Source organism: Brienomyrus brachyistius, unplaced genomic scaffold (genome assembly GCF_023856365.1).
Source record: "Brienomyrus brachyistius isolate T26 unplaced genomic scaffold, BBRACH_0.4 scaffold34, whole genome shotgun sequence".
Classification (NCBI taxonomy): Eukaryota; Metazoa; Chordata; class Actinopteri; order Osteoglossiformes; family Mormyridae; genus Brienomyrus; species Brienomyrus brachyistius.
In genome coordinates this window covers 3,367,575-3,395,060 of record NW_026042309.1, presented here as the reverse complement: position 1 = coordinate 3,395,060, position 27,486 = coordinate 3,367,575, and the positions used below count along the sequence as shown (strand labels likewise).

The 27,486-nt window shown below is 43.1% G+C and overlaps 2 protein-coding genes across 6 annotated transcripts in view; one reads left to right on the top strand and one right to left on the bottom strand.

The window, feature by feature from the left end:
- Positions 1–27,486, top strand: part of LOC125721587 (NACHT, LRR and PYD domains-containing protein 12-like) — a 340,829-nt gene that overhangs the window by 97,103 nt on the left and 216,240 nt on the right. The gene's annotated exons all lie outside the window — the stretch shown is intronic.
- The window catches only part of LOC125721612 (uncharacterized), a 41,526-nt gene continuing 39,381 nt past the window's right edge, over positions 25,342–27,486 (bottom strand). Inside the window, exon 2 of the mRNA XM_048997589.1 lies at positions 25,342–25,506. The gene's annotated coding sequence lies outside the window, so the exon portion shown is untranslated. The remainder of the gene's footprint in view (positions 25,507–27,486) is intronic.

Here is a 27,486-nt window from a genome sequence, read left to right as displayed (position 1 = left end):
TTCATCCTCAAAATCAAAGCAGTATTAACACAAGTTCCATCTCTTAAATCCAATCTAACTTTTAAAAATAAAGTCTGTTTCAACTGGACTTTTATCTAAGAAAAACAAACATTTTATGTTCGAGTTGTTATAAAACTACTGAAACAAATAATTGGCTATACTACAGTTCCGCTGTCTTGTTTGGCACCCTAAATTATGTCCTGCATTCTGTGGAAACAAATGAAGGCTGAGGAATGTTACGTAACACAGCTAGAATGCAAAAACTCTATCTGGTGTAATTCAGTGCATAAAACCAATGGTCTTAAGTGTGGTGTCTTCTTCGTAACACTCCCTGACTTTTGTATCCATGACCATGAGATAGGGTGGGCTGCTTTTCTTCCTTCCTTTGACTAGTATTCCTCCCTTTCCTCCCAGCCTTGGTTGGTGGGTCAGGCAGCATCACCTTCTTTTAATAGACCCAGGTGTCATTTATCTTGAAATTAGGTTCAAGTGCAGAAAATGATCTAGCAGAAGTCTTAGACAATCTCTGAATTACAGAGAAATCTGATTTATTCTGAAACTGTGAGAAATTGTTCATCTGTATTTTGCTGCATTGCTAATTGTTGATGTGTGTGCCCTCCTTGTGCAGTAAAGGGGAGATCACATGCAGAGCTGGTTTTCTGTAGTTTCTTAGCCTGAATTAAAATAAAATATTCTCTTCATATAGGAACCAAGTCTCTGGCTGGAAATTTCTACAAAAGGTCCATCTTCTTTTGCCGTATCAACACTTAAATGAGAAAAGCAGACAGGGAGAGTATAGGTGACTGCAGTGACTGTCCTTCCATGCAATCCATATATACAAGGGGTATGACCAGAGTACACATGTACAAAAAATTATATATCAAAAGCAAGTACCTTTGTTGAAACGTGAAGGTAATCGTTTACAGCATAACAATTCCATCCTAAAAAAAAGAATTTGTCTGTGTATTGCCTAGGAACTGCTACAATGTTAAAATGGTAAATCCCAACCAACCAGAGCAAGAACTGACACGTTATTTAAGATCTGAAAGAAGGAGAAAATTGAAAACTTTCTTCGAGGGATCAATAACATATATGTTTTGTTTCCCACGGTCCTGTTACTAATTCAAATCTTAAATCCTGTACTTTGATATTTTGGGCTGAATGTAATGACAGCAAACGTAACAGCTGCCTCAATGCAGGTGAAGGCAGCCCAGAGGGTCCAAGAGGTCAGTGGTCAATTACTGCATAGGGATCAAATCTGCAATCAGAAAATTACTGCATACATGCCTTTATATTACGGTCAAGCGGAGAGTCAGAGCAGTTTCCATAGAAACAACGTAAACAAACTTTACCGTTTGAAGCACAACAAACTCTGAGTGAAAATGGCGCAGAGGTGAGTAGCTTGTTAGCTCTCCAAAATGTCTTTGAATTCTTCAACTGATGTTGTGCTACTTCGATTATTTAGCCTTTTATACTATAATGACATAGTAAATGTCTATAATACAATAAAAAACATTAAAATTTTTTTATTACATATTTTTTAACGTCATTTAAAGTGCAGTGGTTTTTATTGCTACTGTGGTTGCTAATATTTAAATAATGACAGACTATTTGGTTAGTAAATTCATCTCAAACATGCTAGTTTAGTAGGGCTTCCCAACCTTTCGATATCCGCGGATCAGTTTCCGTCGTAGAAAAGTGTCACGGATGGGTAAGACGGCGGTATAATTTGAGGGTTCCCACGCCGAGCGGCGGGAGATTGACGGTGTATACGGACATGCGGGGCTAATGGCGTATTTCCGTACATCAATACGGGCAGCTTTCTTTCCAAAACGGCGCGATCCCCTAATAAACGGGACGGCTGGCTCCTCTACCCCCGGTTGTCTGCCGCCCGGTGCAATACTCCGCGCGGACGGTACCGGAACACCGACCGGAAGTTGGGACCCCCTACTGTACAGGGTGGTAGGTAAATTGTTAAAAAAAAAATTGGGGCATTACTTTCGGAGTAGGCTAGATGCTTCTAAGTTTATCATTACATCTATTTACATTGTTACACAGGATTAACACTTTCAAATATTCTTAGCTTGGTTAGTGTTAACTCAGTTCTTGGTAGTATTCATCTGGGTATTCATTTGATGTGGAGCACAGCTGTTTCGTATTTGATTCTAGTTATAATTTGGTGACATTACTGTTTAATATGCTATTGCACTTACAGTATCGTGCATTTTACAGTAGATTTTTTTTGCAATCTTGCTCGCTGTTTCTTTTATTCTTTCTTTTTTATATATGTGAACCCTGTTGTCATGCCCGGCTCGTCCGCTCCTCGTGTGTGCCACGCCCCCTAATTACCCACGTGTGATTTCCTGATCCTGCCCAGTCGTGTCTTGTTTCCTGCTGCCTTGTTCCGTGTATTTAAGTCCTGGTCTCCCCGGTTTGCTTTGTCTGTCATTAATGTCAGTTGAAGTCAGTCTGCGTCCAGTGTTCCCGGCTCCCCGAAGCCAGAATAAACCCCCGTTTTCCCGTATACTGTTGCCTGCCTGCTCCTTTCCCGCACGATCGCCGCTCTGCTCGCGATCGCTCACCTCGTCCCGTGACAGAATGACAGACCACAAAAAGAAGAGCAAGCGGACGAAACGGATCCCAGAGGAGACGGACATCACTCTGGGAGCCTGCACGCTATCCAGGCTATGGCTCCCGCCTGAGGACGAGGAGGAACAGGTCCTCCTTCTCGCAGATTTGGAGCCGAAAGACTCCGTCCTCCTACCGCCCCTCGAGCGGTGCAACTACCGGCTGGAAAGACTGGACAACTGGGGAGGGATCCGAACCGGGAGAGACGCCATCCCGCGTGTGCCCCGCTTCCCTACTCGGGCCACGCTAACCTCACCCGCGCCGGACTTACCTACCTCGCTACCAGCGGCAGCCTCCCCGGAGGCGTTCACCGCGCCTCTCCCAGGGAGAAAGGCTACCCTGGTGGACCAGTTTTTCACCCTCCAGGGTCTCTTTATAAGGGTGTTGGAGAGGCCGACACCCCCGGGAGACCGGAAGATGGAGGAACTTATCACGCGTTTAACGAGAGGTTTCGACGCGTTTACAGCCGCCTCTGGTCCAGAAAAACTCGAGGGGTTAGCAGGGGACCTTAGGCAGCTGATCCTGCTCCAAAAGGCGTCAGTCCCCGAGCCGGAGCAGCCGCCATTGCCGGCGGACCCCGCTCCCGTGCAGCCGCCATTGCCGGCGGACCCCGCTCCCGTGCAGCCGCCATTGCCGGCGGACCCCGCTCCCGTGCAGCCGCCATTGCCGGCGGACCCCGCTCCCGTGCAGCCGCCGCCGCTTGCGCAGCCGCCCTCGCAGCCGCCGCCGCCTGCGCTGCCGCCTTCGCCTGCTGCAGCTCCCGGGCAGGCGCCCCCACTGCAGCAACCTGCAGCTCCCGGGCAGGCGCCCCCACTGCAGCCACCTCCTGTTCCTGACCGTGTTCCAGTTCCTGACCGCGCTCCAGTTCCTGCAGAGGCGCCCCCTCTGCAGCCGCCTGCTGCAGCTCCCGGGCAGGCGCCCCCTCTGCAGCCGCCTGCTGCAGCTCCCGGGCAGGCGCCCCCACTGCAGCCAGCTCCTGTTCCTGACAGTGTTCCAGTTCCTGACCGCGCTCCAGTTCCTGCAGAGGCACCCCCTCTGCAGCCGCCTGCTGCAGCTCCCGGGCAGGCGCCCCCACTGCAGCCACCTGCTGCAGCTCCCGGGCAGGCGCCCCCACTGCAGCCACCTGCTGCAGCTCCCGGGCAGGCGCCCCCACTGCAGCCACCTGCTGCAGCTCCCGGGCAGGCGCCCCCACTGCAGCCAGCTCCTGTTCCTGACCGCGCTCCTGTTCCTGTCCAGGCGCCCCCACTGCAGCCACCTGCAGCTCCCGGGCCGGCGCCCCCACTGCAGCCACCTGCAGCTCCCGGGCCGGCGCCCCCACTGCAGCCACCTGCAGCTCCCGGGCCGGCGCCCCCACTGCAGCCACCTGCAGCTCCCGGGCCGGCGCCCCCACTGCAGCCACCTGCAGCTCCCGGGCCGGCGCCCCCACTGCAGCCACCTGCTGTTCCTGACCGCGCTCCTGCTCCTGACCGCGCTCCTGCTCCTGACCGCGCTCCTGCTCCTGACCGCGCTGCAGCAGCTCCCGAGGCGCCCCCTGTGACAGTTTCTCCCTTGCCCCGGCGAACTCGACCCCGACCTGGGGTCATGTCTGTGTCCCGTAAAGGGAGGGGACACAGACGCAGGGCTGGGGTCCCGCCCGCCCTGCCCCCTGGCTCGCCCTGCCTCGCCTGCGCTGGGGCTCGGTTGGCGCCTACGGGTCCTGGCCCTCCGGGTCGGCTGTCGCCTGCGGGTCCCTCTCCGGTGCCTCGTCGCCCTGCCTCGCTCCCCTCTCCGGGTCCTGGTCGGTCGCCTGGGGGTTCTCCGACGGCGGCTCCTCGGTCGCCTGCGGGGCCCCTACCTCCGGCCCTCCCCCGGACATCGCCGCCTGCTGCGGCTCCCCCCTCCTCCGTGCCTTCACCCTGGCCCCTTCCAGCTCCCTCGTCCCCTTCCCTGGTGCTCCCTCCTGCTCCCTCCCTGGCCCCTCCGCGGGTCCCTCGCCCTGTCTCCTCTGCCCCTTCTCGGTCCCCTTCGGCTCCGGCCGCCTGCGGCCCCTCTGGCTGCCGCCCGTCGCCCGCTGGGGCTCCCACGGGCTCCCCTTTGTTTCCCCGCCTTCTCTCCCTTCTCTCCTGCCCTGGTCCCTCCTTTGTTTGCTCCTCCTCCTGTCTGTCCTCCTTTCTCCGTTCCTCGTCCCTTTGTTCCTCCCGTCTCTGTTCCTTGTGCCCCGGTGTACCCGCCTTGCACTCCTGGCCCCTTTGTTCCGCCCGTTCCTTCTGTGTCTCCCTTCCTGGTTTGCCTGTCCGCTTTCCCGACCCTCTGTCAGGTTTTGTCCTTCGTCTTGTCCCTCGCTGTGTTTTGTGCTTCGGTCCTGTTCCCTGTCCAGCGTTAATTCTGTTCTTGTTTTCCAGGTCCTGTCCTGCCTCGTCCCGTCCGTCGCCCCCTTCCTTGGCGCGCCCGGTGTAGCGCGCCTTTGGGGGGGGGTTCTGTCATGCCCGGCTCGTCCGCTCCTCGTGTGTGCCACGCCCCCTAATTACCCACGTGTGATTTCCTGATCCTGCCCAGTCGTGTCTTGTTTCCTGCTGCCTTGTTCCGTGTATTTAAGTCCTGGTCTCCCCGGTTTGCTTTGTCTGTCATTAATGTCAGTTGAAGTCAGTCTGCGTCCAGTGTTCCCGGCTCCCCGAAGCCAGAATAAACCCCCGTTTTCCCGTATACTGTTGCCTGCCTGCTCCTTTCCCGCACGATCGCCGCTCTGCTCGCGATCGCTCACCTCGTCCCGTGACACCTGTAATTATTTATTATAATAATTATAACAATTGTATTTTCTGTATGGTTGAAGAATTTCCAGCTCTTTATTTATTTTATTATCTCTCTTAAGTGCTGGTTAATCTCTCATTTATTCCCCAGAGAGCGAATTGAGAGAGCTGATCGATGGACCAACACCCAACACTGGGAAGCCTGGAACCTGTGGGATGAAGTGATCAACTGGGGAGAAGGTGTGGAGGAGTTCTCACCAGTGACACTCCCCACTGTCCAGGCTGGGGGGGTTAAGGGGGGATTTGGGGGGTCTACTGATTTGGGTAAGGGAGGGGAGAGTGTGGGAAAGGATGGACTGCTAGCCAGCACTAGTATTTCATCTCAAAGTCTTCAGAGTAATTACGGCCTTTCATCTGAAGACTGGGAAATTTATAAAACTTGCTACCTTAACAAAAAAAAGAAAGTCAGGAAGGACCGGACAAGCCGGGGGGAGGGTGAGGTAAGGGGGCAGAGTAGTGAGGAATATGTGGAGGTACCAGAGTGGGGAACATTTGAGGGGAAGGCCTCCAGGGTTGTGATGGAGGGGACAGAGGCTGGTATTAGTATGATGGATATGCTAAATGGAGGTGAGGAGAATGTATGTGAGGTGGGAGTGAATGTGGAGGAGGTTAAGGGAGGAGGAGGGAAAAGTACAGGGAATGCTGTGGAATATGTGGTGTCACAAGTAGGCAGAACTTGGCTAGAACCCATCCAGGAGGAAGACCTTGAGGAAGATGAAGAAACAGATGAGGAGCTTCAGGAAGCAGAAGACACTGATGCTGCCACAGTGGACAGTTGGCAGTGCATGGCGGCATATGTAGCCAGAATATGGCTGCAGACTTTACAGGAAGATGGACCTGAGGAAAATGAAGAAGCTGATGTGGTATTCCAGCAGGCAGAAGATGCTGATGCTACCACACTGGTCAGGTTTCAGTGTATGGTGGCATCTGAAGACAGATCACAGCTACTGACTATACCAGAAGAAGGACCTGAGGAAGAGGACGAAACTGAAGTGATGAAGACAGATAAAACAAAAGAAGATGCTGATGCTGCCGAGAAGATCTACAGTGAAGAAGAAGTATCATTCCATGTGAATGCCGAAGATCTTTCTGAAGATGCTACTGAGAAGAGCCACAAGAAGAAGAAGAAGAAGATGAAGTGGTGCTTCTTCTGCTGTCCCCTGCCTTTCAGAAGAATTAGCAAGAGGCAGTAATTATAAGACTGTGAATTCAGGTTTACAAATGACTTAAAGCAGTAATATAACTGCATTATTGACACCTTCACAATGCACTGTAATGCATCCATAAATATATTATAGACATGGGTATAAATATTGAAGAAAAAAAAGCATAACACATTATAGCCATGTTTATTATGGATTAATGGCCGATATAATGTATTATGAAGATATTTATTGTGTATATATAGATCAGAGCATTCATAATGCATTATCAAGATAGCTATAATGTGTTATGCCTTTGTAGAAGTATTTACAGCCGTGTTTTTGATACTTTTATAAATGATTTATAAGGCATTAATTGGGTATTTATTTATTTATTTATTAGTTATATGACTGCTTTAAGTAAAGTTAAGTAAAGTGTTTATTTTCTTTTTCTTAGAATATCCGTGTTAGAGCCCTGCATTGGGACTGGGATCCCGCGGGACCCAATGGAAAGTGATACTGTTTAAGTGTTAATGTAGCTATAAGATACGATAGGATAAGATATGCTGAGTTAAAATATAAGATAGGCTAAGACGAAATATATTAATATAAGCTAAGTTGAAATATAATAAGATAAGATAGGTTAAGTTATATGATAAGATAGGCTAAGTTAAAATATAATAAGATAGGTTAAGTTAAGATATGACAAGATAGGCTAAGATAAAATATGATAGGCTAAGTTAACATATGATAAGATAGGCTAAGTTAAAATATGATGATAGGCTAAGTTAAAATATAAGATGGGTTAAGTTAACATATGATAAGGTAGGCTATGTTAAGATAAGAGATTTGCAATAAAACATATTTACTTTTCAAACTGTGTCTTTTTCATCTTTTCAGTGTTGTGTCTGTCTTTGTTTGATAATTTTGAATTGTTAATTTATATCTGACACTCTCCTAAATGTCAATAAGCAGAGACGGAGGAATGGGAGGAAGGTACAGTTAAGTATAAATGATAAAGTATCAAAATCACAGTGTTGCCTTATTTTGACGCAGAGAAAGTAATTTCAGTGTTACTACCACATATGAGTTAATGGCTGCAAATGTTGGTGTTAGAAGTGCCGGTAAATAACGCGGCGTAAGTTTAACTCCGGTGTGTTTCTGAAAAACGCGCCGCCTTCTGCCTGCTGTCATTCGTCGCACGTGTAGGAGGCTATTCTGGTAAGTAACAGGTAAAGTTGTCATTTAACGTAATGCTAACGTGCATTACCAGTTAGTAAGTGTTTTACTATATCACACACCTTACGTCCTTTATAGTTTTAGCCCGGTGCACTCTGTATCCATGCTAACTAGCTAGCTAATGTTAACATGACGCAGTACAGTCTTCCAGCTTGGGGATTCCCACCCCTGTCCGCGGCCAGTATTCCGCAGGGGGGTTTGCGGAGGTGTTGGTTGCAAATGCAAACGATCCCTTCATGTTCATGCGTTGTGTTCTAATGTGTAAATAAAAGATAACTATCAAATTCAATGTTTATGTCCTATTATACTAGATAAGACTGTAAAATAGTTTGCCCTGCATATGGATGCCATGTAGTCAGAGTATGATCAAGATAGGGTGTGAGTGTGGAAAAAAGACAAATGTAACAGTATTTGAGGGAAGAGTGTGAAGGAGGGAAATGTAGGGAGAAGGAGGTTCCTCGGAGCTCCGAGATGTGTTTGGCTGTAATAAATCTGGAATATAGCTATATGACATAGTTTTTGATAAAACCAGCATTTATTTTTTAGGTTTGTCGAGCTCCGTCAAAACAATTAGAACGAGTCCATTATGTAACTGGAACCCCTTTCACATGTAAACACAGTGACACGCTACAGCGTTGGTTTGTTGTCTGAGGCTATGATACTGATTACAAACACATTCTCAAATTTCACTGCACCAATCATAGCATATGCAGGCAGAAAAATCATAGCAAAAAACATTCAGCATTAGACTCTAAAACCGTCTGTAATGTCTGTGTTTATCCAGTGGACCATAAATTAAAATAAGCTTTCCTATTTCAGTTTCTTTCAGATGTTATAAAGTAGTAAATAAAGTATCATATTAATTAAACCATGTATTACTGACTATCAGACAACTTCAACAAGTTACCAAATGGATGCAAAATCAAAGATATTCATTTGCGCCTGGCACTAACCATGTACTCCTTCACAGTACTAAGCCATAGAAAGGGCCCCAATGAAACCCCTGCATTCCTGCATCGCAGATACTCTAATCTCAGCATTTATAAGATTATATTTGTACTACCTGCCAATTTTTATATTAGATGAGACTAAAAATTGAGAAATATCTATATGCAGAAGTAGTTTTTCCTGATAAGAAGGATAATATCAAGACTAATACAGTACAGTCATAACCAGTGTCAGGGATTCTATGCATTGCTACACAGAGACAAGTCCAGATATTGAGCCCAAGGCTAAAATTGTGGTTTACTTACAAGTGCACTTTGCTGGGCAGTGGGGGTGTTTGTCCTTCTCTGCTCACATTTTCCCCTCTTATCCTGTCTTCTCCTCCGCAGCCCTTCCTCCTTCTCTCTGTTGCTCCTATATTCCCTCCCCTCCAGTCATCTATGTTCTCCTTCCTCTGCGGTCTCTCCTCTTCTCCCATTCTTCAGTTATACTGTCTTCTCCGCTCTCCCTGTATCCCTCCTGTCTTCTGGTCCTGTCGTCTCTTCTCCAGTCATCCCCTGCTTCTCAGTCATCTCTGCATCTTTTCTCTCATTTGTTTGCTTATTCTTTGATTGTTTGTGTTATTCGTTAACCCACCACCCCATGCTGGATGAGTCTTGATGTTTTTTGAAGTTTTTTTAAAGTTAGGCTTCTTCCTTTGTTTTTGCGCCATATCTTCTGCCCTCTTCTGGTTGCGGCAGTACATGACACGGATGGAAAAATAGGGTTTATTACAACTCACACATCAAAACCAAAAGGATCAGGATGGATCCAAAATAAACAGCAAATGACCAGGAATGAACTAAATGATGGAATAAACACAACTGGAGAACTATATACATACATACAGCTATAATGAACCATGAAACAACAGAAGCAGAACAGGCACTTAAATACACAGCTAACAAGACACAATGCAGGACAGTGAGAATCATAACCAATAACAAGGACTGAGGGCAACCCAGGAACAGGTGTTACAGTTAAACAGCACTGGTGAAATCAAAGTGACCTTTCAGCCACATGGTCAGCTCTGCATCGCCCTCTGCTGTTTGCATTAGAAGCTGCTTGAAATTCCCACTCTCCTTACCAACACCTCGAAAAGCCAGGCCTTGCCGTGCCAAGTACTTAACTTCAGAAGATTTTTCCTCACTTGCTGCTGCTCTTTCCAGCTCATCTGAAGGTTGAATATTAACAGGATTGATCTTCTGAATCCATCTCATCAGTGCTAATCTGTGGCACTGCCTGTCTTTATGTGCACTGAATTTCCCCAGTGCCTTTTCCAGTTTCACATGCCAGTCTTCACAAGAGCTGAATGTGTCTTTCATGCCAGTTTAGACATTTGTGTTACAAATTATTTTGCACAGTAGAAACAAAGAACCCCCCTTAAGACGAGGGGGGCTGTAAGGGAGCCCAGTGTGATCTTTAAACCATTTCTCCTGAAAGCAGGGTCTCCTGTTTGATAGACGTGACATTTACATTTGGCTGATTTGGTGAAGGTCCAAGCTCCTCCCCCCTCCTCCCTAATACACCTTCATCTTCACCTGCCTGTCTGCTCTCTCTCTCTCTCTCTGTCATTGACTCACACTCAGTCTCCCTGCTTAAATGCTGTATCTGAAATACACACCACAGGCCAAACTAAGAAACATATTAAACTAACATCAGGATCAGTCTGCTGTGACGTCATTATTCACTCTTAACCATCAATATTTGCTCCTTTTCTCACTCCCCTCCATGTCACCTGCATTTTCTGCCGTCAGCAGCCTCTTGCTGTCTCTCCCTCTTCATCTTTGCTCTCAGCACAGCAGAATTTGCATGAAAGCAGTTATCAGTAAACAAGTGGTGTTTCTTGGCATGATGCTCAAGAATGGATCTCTCAGGATTTGTTATCTGAATGGGAATGATTAATATATGAATAACCCTTGACTCACATACTGTATACGTCTATCATCTGACTGGCACTAATTATCTCACTGTCTGTACTTTCCTGCTTTTCTGTGGTTGCCCAAAAACTCACGATTGTCACATTTCCTCTTCATGATGACAAGCTACTCACTGTGAATAAAAGCTGACTGTAATAAAACTACCTGCATTTAAATCATACATTAATGACACAAAATACCTTAAAGTATTACTTACTTACTTATTTTGCACAGTAGAAACAAAGAACCCCCTTTTGGGGGGGGGGGGGGGGCAAAGTGAAAGTGATGTGGAAAATCGCCTCTTACCACTGAAAGACATGGGGATGGGTGGTGCTAATAATGGTACTGCAGCCAGCCAGTAGGGGGCGCTTGACATTTAGGGTTTTCACCTATTAGAGATGTTATGGTCTCCTTGTTTTTTTGCAGTCAATGCTTTGATCACAGAATAAATATTAAAGAAGTGAGCACTTCTGTCATGCTTTAGTAAGATTAGTAACACACTGCTTCAGATTTCAGTGACCTGATCTCTGCTTGCAAAGAGCCTGAGATGGACCTCAAAGGTTTAAATATACATTTGCTGATAAATGAAATGCTATGTGGCCCAGTGGGTGGCACTGTCTGGGGATTTGAACCCCCATTACTGCATGTTCGTACCTTGTTTGTGCTGGTTTGCCTGCTGTTTCTGCCGCAGGTGAAAAAGCATACAGGCAGCTGAACCGGTGTCTCTAAACAAGCCATTGTGAGTGCAGGTCATAAGGCGATTTCCTACTGCACGAACTTGGCCCAATTGAAGGTCTTAGGAGGTAGTTCCTGAACCATTTTTTAGTTCCAAAAAGAACATACTTTTTTCTCGACCAAGACTTACTGGGTGGGGCTTATAGTGATAAACTTTTCCTATTGGTTGACCACAAGCCCCAGCGCCAACTTGAAAGTTTCATGGAAATGCAGGAAAAGAAAAGTGGAGCAAAAATTGAGCAGATGTAATTTTTTGTAGCTCAGTTATACTAAAGGCATCAATGAGTAACTTTTTTGCTTCTGTCCCCATAGTTCTGCATCTGAAAATGCGATTGATAATGATTAGCGTAATGAAGAAGTGTATATTATGGACACTGGACTGGAGCATTGTCAGATAACCTCTCAGTTATCCTTGTGTGAGAAATATACACAGTCACATATTGAGATTATATTAGATGATGTGGTCTTGAGAGTGGGGCGGCATGGTGGTGCAGTGTTGCCTCACACCTCTGGGACCCGGGTTCGAGTCTCCGCCTGGGTCACATGTGTGCAGAGTTTGCATGTTCTCCCCATGTCGTCGTGGGGTTTCCTCCGGGTACTCCGGTTTCCTCCCACAGTCCAAAAATATGCTGAGGCTAATTGGACTTGCTAAATTGCCTGTAGGTGTGCATGTGTGAATGCATGGTGTGTGAGTGTGCCCTGCGATGGGCTGGTCCCACATCCCGGGTTGTTCCCTGCCTCGTGCCCATTGCTTCCGGGATAGGCTCCGGACCCCCCACGACCCAGTAGGATAAGCGGTTTGGAAAATGGATGGATAAAAATAATAACAAATAACGATGATAATAATAATTGCACTATGTCCAATGACTGCCAGTTACTGTAAACAGTAAAGTACACGTAACTGGACATGTCTGTATTATTTTGGTTTATACTTATTAATCCATTAATTCTAACTTTTGTACTTTAAATGGACAGAGTACAGTTATTATTATTAGGAAAAGTATTGAGAGGAAAAACAAAACAATTAAAAATATATTTTCTCACCCTGACATCTAAGGGACTCCTTATACTGCATGATCTATAGACACAAATACATCACTATCAACAAATATGTGGTTTTATTTATGATGTATGAAATCAAAATTATTGGGATGCAAAAGAAAATGGCTCTTCGCAATTTTCTTTTAAACCGTAATCATAGGCTAATTGATTAAACATAAGTATTGATTTTATTTTGAAAGACCACTTTGTTATGGAAGGCCATTTGGGACTTAACGTCTACTTTTACGCCCATGTCAACACGTCAAACAAATTATGTCTTAACACGTATATTATTTACGTGTTAAGCCATTCGGACATCTTAACACGTCTTAAAACTGCATGTTAATGTGGCCAATTTGAACCTCTAAAGACGTTTGTACCTTTAATGCATCTATGCTATTGGTTGGCATAAACGTACACACCCCTTTTGACGTAAGGGCTATACGTATGCAGAACGTGCCCTGTACGTTGTAGTCACGTGGTCTCTACGTTCAGCCATGTGAGTCCTACGTTGTTAATACGTATAGGCAACGTATGTATTACGTGTCAAACGTGACTGTGATGTTGTTTTCAGCATAGTCCATTTGTTGGAGGGGTGAATCACAGGTTTATTTAAACTGGCAGAACAGTTATCTTTAAATCTTTACAAAGTATAACTGGCAGTTTTAACATTTAATGAAACTGGAGCAAAAATGGTAAATCTGGCTAATATTGATTTAATTGCACTGGTATCTTTGTGCTGAACAGTGCAGATGAGCTAAACTTATCATTTTGATCACTTTCTGTTCTGCATTATCAGCAAAAACTATATATTCAGCATGGAAACGTATGTAGTTATTCATTTATTTGTAATAAGGAGTTTATAGTGAACGGTCATAGCAACAGTATTGTCACGGGTGATCGGCAGCGATCGCGGGCAGAGCGGCGATCGTGCGGGGCCGCGGGGACTTAGGAAGCAGGCAGCCGAAAATCAGGGTAAACGAGGGTTTAATAGGAACCGGGGATCAGGAAACAGGAACATACGACGGCTACTGACATTAGGTAACATCAATGACGGACGAAGGACTCAGGTAAGACACGGACTGAAATAGACAGGACTGAGCAAATGAACTGGATACAGCTGGGTACAATCGGGAGAAAACACATGGGTAATCAGGGGGCGTGGCACACAGGAGGAGCGGACGAGCCGGGCATGACAAGTATGAATGGCATCAATAATTTAGCTGCCTTATATTTTACCGGATGTACGTCGCATAGCCATTCTAGATATCTGAAATGACAATTGTGGATAGGAAGAATGTCATTGTGGATATCTGAAATGCTCTCTTTGACTAGGAAGATAGATATCTGCAATACATATCCAGTCTAGCGATTAAATGTTAAAACGCCTTGCCATACTTTTGCATGTATTGTTCCTGTGCTGCAGTATTAAACTATTTTAAAATGCAAAATAATTATTCTGTGACTGCATTGTTAATTTTTTCCCCACGTATTTTAAACAAATCTAATAAAAAACTGTAAAAACATGGAACAGATCAGGCACTGACAGTCAATCAGCCACCTGAGGTCATTATCTAGTGACCGAGGAACATTTTTCTCTTCTTGCAATGACTGTCTGCAGGGCTTCCCCTCAAAACCGATAAAGTGGTAGCACCCAATTTTAAACGTGTTAAGACGTTCAGATTGGCTGCGTTAACACGTAGTTTTAAGACATGTTAAAACGTCCGAACGGCTTGACACGTAAATAATGCACGTGTCAAGTACATCATTTGCTGACAATTACTTTGACAGCTGGGAGGACGACACAGAGTAGATGAATTGATCATATTGAGGGGTCGTGCCATTGCCTTTCTCTGTCCATGTCCTTGTGTTCTACACCACACCTTTGTTTCCTGTAAACCTGCGTTAGGCTCTTTCTGTACCTTTCCGACACAGAAACCTTTTCATAACATGGATTTATAATTGTCTTCTCACTCGAGTATGAATGATGCTTAGATATAATCTATATAATATAAATTTGATATATATTATATATGTGCACCCCACAGAAATCTCCACAATTGTAAAGATACATATGGTCTCTATGCTTTTCCTAGAGAGCCCAGGCATAGAGAAGACACAAAATAATCAGTTTTCCACAGCATTTTCCTCCAAGCCTTCTCTAGTTAAACCATAGCGACTATACCATCTCGCGTAGTCATTGGCTAGCATGCAAAGAGCCATTTCTGTGGTTTTTGTTCTCTTGCCCCATTCATCACAATCGCGGTGAATTAAAAGAAAAAGTCAAAAACAGTACTGTGTCATGCTACGTGTAATAGGATTGCAGATTTGCTTAATGGACAGTCACCCCCGTTTAATTTTTTTACAGTTTTTCTGAATGTTTAAACACTAAAAATGATTCTTATAAAACTATTAATAGTTATAGCAAAATTACTCACTGTTTTGCACTCAGTTGGCACTTTTGTAACACACAATTTGCAAATGTGTAAATACAATCCACTGCACAGCACTCTTTTTGCGGAACTGTAAACACAACTCACTGTTTTACACACAATTTCCAAATGACCAACACACTCCTAGTAAAACTATACACATTTGACGGCTATTGTTTACACTATTTTGCCAACTGTCTGGCCACACTGTCACATGTGAAAACGGTTTTAGATAATTAGCAATCAGCATGAGCGCTATAAATAAGCCACAGGTACAGTAAGCTTTCAGTGTGGAGAACAATGGAGGGAGAAGGAAGACTGAGAAGAGTGAGAATTAGAGAAGGGCGAGGAAAAGGATGAAGACTAGGAGGTGAATTTAGAGGATGAGGAGGTGAAGAGGAAGGAGGAAGGGTAAGAAGAAATATAATAACTGATGTCATCAGAGCTACAACAGTGGATCATGTGATCAACCATGGAATGACCCCGAGGGAAGCTGGCCAACGGGTTCAGCCTGACCTGAGCCGCTACGCTGTAGCAGGCATCATAAGGACGGTTCCAAATGAGAATCGGTTAGTACAGTTACTTCACAGTACGTTTTGTAATAGTACTATACTCTAATGAGAAACACAATAATGCTGTACAGGTAAAAACTGAAAAGGTTACTCTACAGACCTGCTAGACATCCAGAATCTGGGGGCAGAGGAAGAATGTTCACTGAAGAACGAGAGACCCATATAGTTAATATGGTGATCACAAATAAATCCATTAGGCTACGAGAAATACAGCAGCGTATAATAGAGGATGACACCATCTCCCAAAACATGAACAATGTGAGCATCTCTGCATCTCTCATATGCTCACTAATGTTCACAGACCAGTTATGTCATAATATGGGACAATATTAGTTTCCATAGGACTGCTTTAGTTCGCAACTGGTTTACAGTCGCCCACTCTTCACTGTACTCAACCTCCCGCCTTACTCTCCATTCTTGAATCCGATTGAAGAATTCTTCTCTGCCTGGTGCTGGAAGGTCTATGATCGTCATCCCCATCAACGCATGGCTCTTTTACAGGCAATGGAGGAGGCATGCGAGGATATTGACCAGGCATCATATCAGGCCAGGATAAGGCACTCCAGGAGAGTTTCCCCGGTGCCTTGGACTAGAAAGCATTGCATGTGATGTTGATGAAATTCTGTGGCCGGACCCAAAGAGACGAGAAGAATGATTTTTTTTCTCTCTCTCAGTGAAATTGTATGTTGTCTTGTGTTTGTTTTGATGCATGTGAATAAACATTCATACTTGAAATTTGAATCTTGAATTGTGTTTACAGAACTATTTATGACAAAAGTATGACTTTAAATTGACATACCTCGTGCACAGAGAAAGCAAAAGCCAGATGTGTTTTCCATTCCTACCATCAGTGTGTAGTTGGTGCATTGTGTGCTTATTAAGATGATGGTTTGTGTTAACTGATTGGTACAAAAATACAATTTTTCCAAAGGTTTGAAGAGTTAAGCAAGATTTATTAGCTTTTGCAAGAGACCTACAACATTTTGCTGATTTGGTGGTTTTTTTATTTGTGTGCAGAGTTTTTGCAAAATAGCCAGTAGTTACAAAAATGTGTTTAAGCCACCAGAAAAAAAACGTGTGTGCTTTGGTGCACATCCATCCATTTTCCAAACCGCTTATCCTACTGGGTCGTGGGGGGGTCCGGAGCCTATCCTGGAAGCAATGGGCACGAGGCAGGGAACAACCCAGGATGGGGGGCCAGCCAATTGCAGGGCACACTCACACACCAGTGACTCTCACACACACACCTACGGGCAATTTAGCAACTGCAATTAGCCTCAGCATGTTTTTGGACTGTGGGGGGAAACCAGAGTACCCGGAGGAAACCTCACGACGACATGGGGAGAACATGCAAACTCCACACATGCTACCCAGGCAGAGACTCAAACCCGGGTCCCAGAGGTGTGAGGCAACAGTGCTGACCACTGCACCATCATGCCGCCCCCCATAAATTCATTTTTCCATTTTTATTTTGAATAATATTGATGTTAACTCAGCATCTTATTTTCAATGTTGAAAAAGTCACTTTATATCAAGGTTTCGCCACCATTAATTTTTCAATATTGAACATCTGACCAAAAATCAATTCAGTTTCAATGCTGATAATTTATCACTGAGCATAATTCAATGCATTTAACTATACTTCAACGCTGAAACAATAACATGATGCTATCTGGGCTATGAATAATTATTTCAATTGATATACAGATTCCAAGCCCATATAGGTGATACACAGGTACGTAATGGGCGTCTTATGTCTGAGGTAGCCAGCTACTGTGTTTGATAACCCACCATCATAATAATAGTTTCCTTGCACCAGTATAAAAGTAAACCAATTGATCCCTCTTGCAATAACCTGTGGTATGAAACTGAATAAAATGTATCGTACCAGTCTTGGGGAAAACCAGTGAGAATCCACTATGAAACAGCACTGCGCAAATTCTCATGTGTTCCTAATGACAAGGGCAAGACTGGTAATCAAACTAGCCTCTCAGCAGGAGTGTTAGTGTGAAAGCAGGGCTTATTGACACAGATAATAAAGCTTGTTAGAATGCGTAACATAATTATTTAGCTGGGCCCAGAAGAGGTGAGAGCTCCCCTAGTGGCTACAGGAGTGCATTTTCCTCAAAGCAGATATAATGGATGGTGGTCTTATTGCTTTTAGACCACAACTTGGGATAGAAGAACAAATCAAATTATTTTCCTCATTTAATATTCAGATTTTAATTAGGCTTAAATTTTAGAACACAGTGTGTTCTAGGATGGTACGTTATGGATATTAGTCTCTACCACATTCTAAAGCTATAAATTTTCCTTTTCCTATGTTTGATTTGGTGGCTGCCAGGCGTTCTGAGTAGTATAGTGACTATGGTAGGTGTGTGATTCCATAAGGAATTTTTTGTTCTGTTCTGTGTGGCAAATACATATAATGCTGACATTTTTCCTGGAAGATTTGGGATTTTTCATCCCGTGCCTTAAGGTATTTCTCTCCAGCTCTAGGGAGTCTCCCCCGAAAACACCAGTCACTCACTAGCCTTACACTTATGCTTGCTGACTTATTCAACACCATGAATGGATTAACAGAAAAACAGAAACCTATTAAAAGGCTGCACCATATCATGATATGCAAATAAACATCCAGCATCATTGTTTCACAGGGAAGTACGTTATTTATTGATAATTATAACCCTAACCCTTACTTCTCAGCTTGACAAACATAAGGTGCGGCGCGTGAGCATGTGAACTGGTTGAAATGCAAGTGTCTCACAGTCAATGCATAAGACTTGAGAGCCCTGACTTTACTTATATAGCCCACAACATGTTTATGATTCATAAATAAATCTGGCCAGCAAATCGGTCTTTCATTTTCCACAGAATAAAAAGAACGATAATGTTATCCCGCTGATAATTGCAGGCGCGTTTCACCCCCGGCACTGGCTGGAGACACAGGCAAAAGGCATACAATCTTATGGAGGTACAAAAATTATTCCATCTACTCTGCACATCTGCATAACTTCCATCATAGTGCCAGTTTTTGCGGTCAGCAAGTTTATTACTGTAAGCGCCTCCATAGTAGTGCCTCTGAGGAACTGAACCGGACTTCCGATGGTGTCTCTCACATGCACATCATACATATATATATATATATATATATATATATATATACACTCACTCTCTCCGGGTCTTTCACATGATATGTGGTCAGCCACTATATGGGAGGGATATTCAGGCATAAATTAAGGGCATATTTACAAGCCGCACTAGTGTACCTATGTAACCGGTCATTCCCTGCCTATACTCTGCATTGTGTTTTGGGGTGTTATCAGGTGTGTGTGGGGTGCAGGAGGAAGGGATATTACAGACGCCGTTGTCGTTCGCGGATTTTATTGAACCTGTTGGGAACAATAAGGAAAGGGGTAAACTTCATATGCTCTGGCCCTCTCGCTCTCTCTGCACAAAGTAAAACAATGTATATACTTATGTATAGACGTGTTTTCTATCCCCTGCTTATGATGAATAATAAATCAAATATAATATATAATATATGGGTCATAATTATACAATTGATTTACTAACTCGGGGGACCGTGCCACTAGATCCTCACCTCTTCCCACGTGTGCAATACACCAAAGGGAAGAGGAAATGAGGTCGGGACCCTTATAAAGGGGAAAAGACAGAGGGAGGGGCGATGCAGGACAAAAGCATCATGGGAAAGTTTAAAGGATATTGTACCCATCAGGTTAGACAGAAGAAGGAAAACAGAATCTTGTATAATTATAAATTAAAAGTAAAATAACAACCTGTTACACGTCACCTACACTTCAGACTTCATCCTCAAAATCAAAGCAGTATTAACACAAGCAACATGTTCCATCTCTTAAATCCAATCTAACTTTTAAAAATAAAGTCTGTTTCAACTGGACTTTTATCTAAGAAAAACAAACATTTTATGTTCGAGTTGTTATAAAACTACTGAAACAAATAATTGGCTATACTGCAGTTCCGCTGTTTTGTTTGGCACCCTAAATTATGTCCTGCATTCTGTGGAAATGCAATTAAATCAGTATTAGCCAGAATTACCATTTTTGCTCCAGTTTCATTAAATGTTAAAACTGCCAGTTATACTTTGTAAAGATTTAAAGATAAATGTTCTGCCAGTTTAAATAAACCCGTGATTCACCCCTCCAACAAATGGACTGTGCTGAAAACAACATCACAGTCACATTTGACACGTAATACATATGTTGCCTATAAGTATTAACAACGTAGGACTCACATGGCTGAACGTAGAGACCACGTGACTACAACGTACAGGGCACGTACTGCATACGTATAGCCCTTACGTCAAAAGGGGTGTGTACGTTTATGCCAACCAATAGCATAGATGCATTAAAGGTACAAACGTCTTTAGAGGTTCAAATTGGCCACATTAACATGCAGTTTTAAGACGTGTTAAGATGTCCGAATGGCTTAACACGTAAATAATATACGTGTTAAGACGTAATTTGTTTGACGTGTTGACATGGGCGTCAAAGTAGACGTTAAGTCCCAAATGGCCTTCCATAATAAAGTGATCTTTCAAAATAAAATCAATACTTATGTTTAATCAATTAGCCTATGATTACGGTTTAAAAGAAAATTGCGAAGAGCCATTTTCTTTTGCATCCCAATAATTTTGATTTCATACATCATAAATAAAACCACATATTTGTTGATAGTGATGTATTTGTGATTTTTTTCTATAGATCATCTGCAGTATATGGAGTCCCTTAGATGTCAGGGTGAGAAAATATATTTTTAATTGTTTTGTGTTTCCTCTCAATAGTTTTGCCTTCCCTCACAATACTTTTCCTAATAATAATAACTGTACTCTGTCCATTTAAAGTACAAAAGTTAGAATTAATGGATTAATAAGTATAAACCAAAATAATACAGACATGTCCAGTTACGTGTACTTTACTGTTTACAGTAACTGGCAGTCATTGGACATAGTGCAATTATTATTATCATCATTATTTGTTATTATTATTATTATTATCCATCCATTTTCCAAACCGCTTATGCTACTGGGTCGTGGGGGGTCCGGAGCCTATCCCGGAAGCAATGGGCACGAGGCAGGGAACAACCCGGGATGTGGGACCAGCCCATCGCAGGGCACACTCACACACCATGCATTCACACATGCACACCTACAGGCAATTTAGCAAGTCCAATTAGCCTCAGCATATTTTTGGACTGTGGGAGGAAACCGGAGTACCCGGAGGAAACCCCACGACGACATGGGGAGAACATGCAAACTCTGCACACATGTGACCCAGGCGGAGACTCGAACCCGGGTCCCAGAGGTGTGAGGCAACACTGCACCACCATGCCGCCCCACTCTCAAGACCACATCATCTAATATAATCTCAATATGTGACTGTGTATATTTCTCACACAAGGATAACTGAGAGGTTATCTGACAATGCTCCAGTCCAGTGTCCATAATATACACTTCTTCATTACGCTAATCATTATCAATCGCATTTTCAGATGCAGAACTATGGGGACAGAAGCAAAAAAGTTACTCATTGATGCCTTTAGTATAACTGAGCTACAAAAAATTACATCTGCTCAATTTTTGCTCCACTTTTCTTTTCCTGCATTTCCATGAAACTTTCAAGTTGGCGCTGGGGCTTGTGGTCAACCAATAGGAAAAGTTTATCACTATAAGCCCCACCCAGTAAGTCTTGGTCGAGAAAAAAGTATGTTCTTTTTGGAACTAAAAAATGGTTCAGGAACTACCTCCTAAGACCTTCAATTGGGCCAAGTTCGTGCAGTAGGAAATCGCCTTATGACCTGCACCCACAATGGCTTGTTTAGAGACACCGGTTCAGCTGCCTGTATGCTTTTTCACCTGCGGCAGAAACAGCAGGCAAACCAGCACAAACAAGGTACGAACATGCAGTAATGGGGGTTCAAATCCCCAGACAGTGCCACCCACTGGGCCACATAGCATTTCATTTATCAGCAAATGTATATTTAAACCTTTGAGGTCCATCTCAGGCTCTTTGCAAGCAGAGATCAGGTCACTGAAATCTGAAGCAGTGTGTTACTAATCTTACTAAAGCATGACAGAAGTGCTCACTTCTTTAATATTTATTCTGTGATCAAAGCATTGACTGCAAAAAACAAGGAGACCATAACATCTCTAATAGGTGAAAACCCTAAATGTCAAGCGCCCCCTACTGGCTGGCTGCAGTACCATTATTAGCACCACCCATCCCCATGTCTTTCAGTGGTAAGAGGCGATTTTCCACATCACTTTCACTTTGCCCCCCCCCCCCCCCAAAAGGGGGTTCTTTGTTTCTACTGTGCAAAATAAGTAAGTAAGTAATACTTTAAGGTATTTTGTGTCATTAATGTATGATTTAAATGCAGGTAGTTTTATTACAGTCAGCTTTTATTCACAGTGAGTAGCTTGTCATCATGAAGAGGAAATGTGACAATCGTGAGTTTTTGGGCAACCACAGAAAAGCAGGAAAGTACAGACAGTGAGATAATTAGTGCCAGTCAGATGATAGACGTATACAGTATGTGAGTCAATGGTTATTCATATATTAATCATTCCCATTCAGATAACAAATCCTGAGAGATCCATTCCTGAGCATCATGGCAAGAAACACCACTTGTTTACTGATAACTGCTTTCATGCAAATTCTGCTGTGCTGAGAGCAAAGATGAAGAGGGAGAGACAGCAAGAGGCTGCTGACGGCAGAAAATGCAGGTGACATGGAGGGGAGTGAGAAAAGGAGCAAATATTGATGGTTAAGAGTGAATAATGACGTCACAGCAGACTGATCCTGATGTTAGTTTAATATGTTTCTTAGTTTGGCCTGTGGTGTGTATTTCAGATACAGCATTTAAGCAGGGAGACTGAGTGTGAGTCAATGGCAGAGAGAGAGAGAGAGAGAGAGAGAGAGAGAGAGAGCAGACAGGCAGGTGAAGATGAAGGTGCATTAGGGAGGAGGGGGGAGGAGCTTGGACCTTCACCAAATCAGCCAAATGTAAATGTCACGTCTATCAAACAGGAGACCCTGCTTTCAGGAGAAATGGTTTAAAGATCACACTGGGCTCCCTTACAGCCCCCCTCGTCTTAAGGGGGGTTCTTTGTTTCTACTGTGCAAAATAATTTGTAACACAAATGTGTAAACTGGCATGAAAGACACATTCAGCTCTTGTGAAGACTGGCATGTGAAACTGGAAAAGGCACTGGGGAAATTCAGTGCACATAAAGACAGGCAGTGCCACAGATTAGCACTGATGACCTGGATTCAGAAGATCAATCCTGTTAATATTAAACCTTCAGATGAGCTGGAAAGAGCAGCAGCAAGTGAGGAAAAATCTTCTGAAGTTAAGTACTTGGCACGGCAAGGCCTGGCTTTTCGAGGTGTTGGTAAGGAGAGTGGGAATTTCAAGCAGCTTCTAATGCAAACAGCAGAGGGCGATGCAGAGCTGACCATGTGGCTGAAAGGTCACTTTGATTTCACCAGTGCTGTTTAACTGTAACACCTGTTCCTGGGTTGCCCTCAGTCCTTGTTATTGGTTATGATTCTCACTGTCCTGCATTGTGTCTTGTTAGCTGTGTATTTAAGTGCCTGTTCTGCTTCTGTTGTTTCATGGTTCATTATAGCTGTATGTATGTATATAGTTCTCCAGTTGTGTTTATTCCATCAGTTAGTTCATTCCTGGTCATTTGCTGTTTATTTTGGATCCATCCTGATCCTTTTGGTTTTGATGTGTGAGTTGTAATAAACCCTATTTTTCCATCCGTGTCATGTACTGCCGCAACCAGAAGAGGGCAGAAGATATGGCGCAAAAACAAAGGAAGAAGCCTAACTTTAAAAAAACTTCAAAAAACATCAAGACTCATCCAGCATGGGGTGGTGGGTTAACGAATAACACAAACAATCAAAGAATAAGCAAACAAATGAGAGAAAAGATGCAGAGATGACTGAGAAGCAGGGGATGACTGGAGAAGAGACGACAGGACCAGAAGACAGGAGGGATACAGGGAGAGCGGAGAAGACAGTATAACTGAAGAATGGGAGAAGAGGAGAGACCGCAGAGGAAGGAGAACATAGATGAATGGAGGGGAGGGAATATAGGAGCAACAGAGAGAAGGAGGAAGGGCTGCGGAGGAGAAGACAGGATAAGAGGGGAAAATGTGAGCAGAGAAGGACAAACACCCCCACTGCCCAGCAAAGTGCACTTGTAAGTAAACCACAATTTTAGCCTTGGGCTCAATATCTGGACTTGTCTCTGTGTAGCAATGCATAGAATCCCTGACACTGGTTATGACTGTACTGTATTAGTCTTGATATTATCCTTCTTATCAGGAAAAACTACTTCTGCATATAGATATTTCTCAATTTTTTGTCTCATCTAATATAAAAATTGGCAGGTAGTACAAATATAATCTTATAAATGCTGAGATTAGAGTATCTGCGATGCAGGAATGCAGGGGTTTCATTGGGGCCCTTTCTATGGCTTAGTACTGTGAAGGAGTACATGGTTAGTGCCAGGCGCAAATGAATATCTTTGATTTTGCATCCATTTGGTAACTTGTTGAAGTTGTCTGATAGTCAGTAATACATGGTTTAATTAATATGATTCTTTATTTACTACTTTATAACATCTGAAAGAAACTGAAATAGGAAAGCTTATTTTAATTTATGGTCCACTGGATAAACACAGACATTACAGACGGTTTTAGAGTCTAATGCTGAATGTTTTTTGCTATGATTTTTCTGCCTGCATATGCTGTGATTGGTGCAGTGAAATTTGAGAATGTGTTTGTAATCAGTATCATAGCCTCAGACAACAAACCAACGCTGTAGCGTGTCACTGTGTTTACATGTGAAAGGGGTTCCAGTTACATAATGGACTCGTTCTAATTGTTTTGACGGAGCTCGACAAACCTAAAAAATAAATGCTGGTTTTATCAAAAACTATGTCATATAGCTATATTCCAGATTTATTACAGCCAAACACATCTCGGAGCTCCGAGGAACCTCCTTCTCCCTACATTTCCCTCCTTCACACTCTTCCTTCAAATACTGTTACATTTGTCTTTTTTCCACACTCACACCCTGTCTTGATCATACTCTGACTGCATGGCATCCATATGCAGGACAAACTATTTTACAGTCTTATCTAGTATAATAGGACATAAACATTGAATTTGATAGTTATCTTTTATTTACACATTAGAACACAACACATGAACATGAAGGGATCTTTTGCATTTGCAACCAACACCTCCGCAAACCCCCTGTGGAATACTGGCCGCGGACAGGGGTGGGAATCCCCAAGCTGGAAGACTGTACTGCATCATGTTAACATTAGCTAGCTAGTTAGCATGGATACAGAGTGCACCGGACTACAACTATAAAGGACGTAAGGTGTGTGATATAGTAAAACACTTACTAACAGGTAATGCACGTTAGCATTACGTTAAATGACAACTTTACCTGTTACCAGAATAGCCTCCTACACGTTCGCCGAATGACAGCAGGCAGAAGGCGGTGCGTTTTTCAGAAACACACCGGAGTTAAACTTACGCCGCGTTATTTACCAGCACTTGTAACACCAACATTTGCAGCCATTAACTCATAGGTGGTAGTAACACTGAAATTACTTTCTCTGCGTCAAAATAAGGTAGCACTGTGATTTTGATACTTTATCATTTATACTTAACCGTACCTTCCTCCCATTCCTCCGTCTCTGCTTATTGACATTTAGGAGAGTCTCAGATATAAATTAACGATTCAAAATTATCAAACAAAGACAGACACAACACTGAAAAGATGACAAAGACACAGTTTGAAAAGTAAATATGTTTTATTGCAAATCTCTTATCTTAACATAGCCTACCTTATCATATGTTAACTTAGCCTATCATATTTTATCTTAACCTATCTTGTCATATCTTAACTTAACCTATCTTATTATATTTTAACTTAGCCTATCTTATCATATAACTTAACCTATCTTATCTTATTATATTTCAACTTAGCTTATATTAATATATTTTGTCTTAGCCTATCTTATATTTTAACTCAGCATATCTTATCCTATCGTATCTTATAGCTACATTAACACTTAAACAGTATCACTTTCCGTTGGGTCCCGCGGGATCCCAGTCCCAATGCAGGGCTCTAACACGGGTATTCTAAAAAAAAGAAAATAAACATTTTACTTAACTTTACTTAAAGCAGTCATATAACTAATAAATAAATAAATAAATAAATAAATAAATAAATAAATACCCAATTAATGCCTTATAAATCATTTATAAAAGTATTAAAAACACGGCTGTAAATACTTATACAAAGGCATAACACATTATAGCTATCTTGATAATGCATTATGAATGCTCTGATCTATATATACACAATAAATATCTTCATAATACATTATATCGGCCATTAATCCATAATAAACATGGCTATAATGTGTTATGCTTTTTTTTCTTCAATATTTATACCCATGTCTATAATATATTTATGGATGCATTACAGTGCATTGTGAAGGTGTCAATAATGCAGTTATATTACTGCTTTAAGTCATTTGTAAACCTGAATTCACAGTCTTATAATTACTGCCTCTTGCTACTTCTTCTGAAAGGCAGGGGACAGCAGAAGAAGCACCACTTCATCATCTTCTTCTTCTTCTTGTGGCTCTTCTCAGTATCTTCTTCAGAAAGATCTTCGGCATTCACATGGAATGATACTTCTTCTTCACTGTAGATCTTCTCGGCAGCATCAGCATCTTCTTTTGTTTTATCTGTCTTCATCACTTCAGTCTCGTCCTCTTCCTCAGGTCCTTCTTCTGGTATAGTCAGTAGCTGTGATCTGTCTTCAGATGCCACCATACACTGAAACCTGACCAGTGTGGTAGCATCAGCATCTTCTGCCTGCTGGAATACCACATCAGCTTCTTCATTTTCCTCAGGTCCATCTTCCTGTAAAGTCTGCAGCCATATTCTGGCTACATATGCCGCCATGCACTGCCAACTGTCCACTGTGGCAGCATCAGTGTCTTCTGCTTCCTGAAGCTCCTCATCTGTTTCTTCATCTTCCTCAAGGTCTTCCTCCTGGATGGGTTCTAGCCAAGTTCTGCCTACTTGTGACACCACATATTCCACAGCATTCCCTGTACTTTTCCCTCCTCCTCCCTTAACCTCCTCCACATTCACTCCCACCTCACATACATTCTCCTCACCTCCATTTAGCATATCCATCATACTAATACCAGCCTCTGTCCCCTCCATCACAACCCTGGAGGCCTTCCCCTCAAATGTTCCCCACTCTGGTACCTCCACATATTCCTCACTACTCTGCCCCCTTACCTCACCCTCCCCCCGGCTTGTCCGGTCCTTCCTGACTTTCTTTTTTTTGTTAAGGTAGCAAGTTTTATAAATTTCCCAGTCTTCAGATGAAAGGCCGTAATTACTCTGAAGACTTTGAGATGAAATACTAGTGCTGGCTAGCAGTCCATCCTTTCCCACACTCTCCCCTCCCTTACCCAAATCAGTAGACCCCCCCAATCCCCCCTTAACTCCCCCAGCCTGGACAGTGGGGAGTGTCACTGGTGAGAAGTCCTCAACACCTTCTCCCCAGTTGATCACTTCATCCCACAGGTTCCAGGCTTCCCAGTGTTGGGTGTTGGTCCATCGATCAGCTCTCTCAATTCGCTCTCTGGGGAATAAATGAGAGATTAACCAGCACTTAAGAGAGATAATAAAATAAATAAAGAGCTGGAAATTCTTCAACCATACAGAAAATACAATTGTTATAATTATTATAATAAATAATTACAGGGTTCACATATATAAAAAAGAAAGAATAAAAGAAACAGCGAGCAAGATTGCAAAAAAAATCTACTGTAAAATGCACGATACTGTAAGTGCAATAGCATATTAAACAGTAATGTCACCAAATTATAACTAGAATCAAATACGAAAC